This window comes from Ornithodoros turicata, unplaced genomic scaffold (assembly GCF_037126465.1).
Source record: "Ornithodoros turicata isolate Travis unplaced genomic scaffold, ASM3712646v1 ctg00001357.1, whole genome shotgun sequence".
Lineage (NCBI taxonomy): Eukaryota > Metazoa > Arthropoda > Arachnida > Ixodida > Argasidae > Ornithodoros > Ornithodoros turicata.
Genome location: NW_026999567.1, coordinates 13778 through 15000, shown reverse-complemented (window position 1 = coordinate 15000; position 1223 = coordinate 13778).

The window sequence follows — 1223 nt, the reverse complement described above, 5'->3', positions numbered from 1 at the left end:
GGAAAAACGGCAGAGTCCGTCGTCGGCGATCGTCCGAGGGCTCATCCAGCGCCCGGTCTGGATGGGAAAACACGAGTTCAGCGTCGATTTTGACCAGCACGGGCACGAGAAAACGGCAAAGTCCGTCGTCGGCGACCGTCCGAGGGCTCATCCAGCGCCCCGTCTGGATGGGAAAAGACGAGTTGACCGTCGACTTTGACGAGTACGGTCACGAAAAAACGGCAAAGTCCGTCGCCGGTGGTCCTCCTAGAGCCCATCCAGCGCCCATTCTGGATTGGAAAACATGAGTTCACCGTCGATTTTGACGACTACGGTCATGGAAAAACGGCAGAGTCCGTCGTCGGCGATCGTCCGAGGGCTCATCCAGCGCCCGGTCTGGATGGGAAAACACGAGTTCAGCGTCGATTTTGACCAGCACGGGCACGAGAAAACGGCAAAGTCCGTCGTCGGCGACCGTCCGAGGGCTCATCCAGCGCCCCGTCTGGATGGGAAAAGACGAGTTGACCGTCGACTTTGACGAGTACGGTCACGAAAAAACGGCAAAGTCCGTCGCCGGTGGTCCTCCTAGAGCCCATCCAGCGCCCATTCTGGATTGGAAAACATGAGTTCACCGTCGATTTTGACGACTACGGTCATGGAAAAACGGCAGAGTCCGTCGTCTGCGATCGTCCGAGGGCTCATACAGCGCCCGGTCTGGATGAGAAAACACGAGTTCAGCGTCGATTTTGACCAGCGCGGGCACGAGGAAAACGGCAAAGTCCGCGTCGGCGACCGTCCGAGGGCTCATCCAGCGCCCCGTCTGGATGGGAAAACACGAGTTGACCGTCGACTTTGACGAGTACGGTCACGAAAAAACGGCAAAGTCCGTCGCCGGTGGTCCTCCTAGAGCCCATTCAGCGCCCATTCTGGATTGGAAAACATGAGTTCATCGTCGATTTTGACGACTACGGTCACGGAAAAAACGGCAGAGTCCGTCGCCGGTGGTCCTCCTAGAGCCCATTCAGCGCCCATTCTGGATTGGAAAACATGAGTTCACCGTCGATTTTGACGACTACGGTCACGGAAAAACGGCAGAGTCCGTCGCCGGTGGTCCTCCTAGAGCCCATCCAGCGCCCATTCTGGATTGGAAAACATGAGTTCACCGTCGATTTTGACGACTACGGTCATGGAAAAACGGCAGAGTCCGTCGTCTGCGATCGTCCGAGGGCTCATACAGCGCCCGG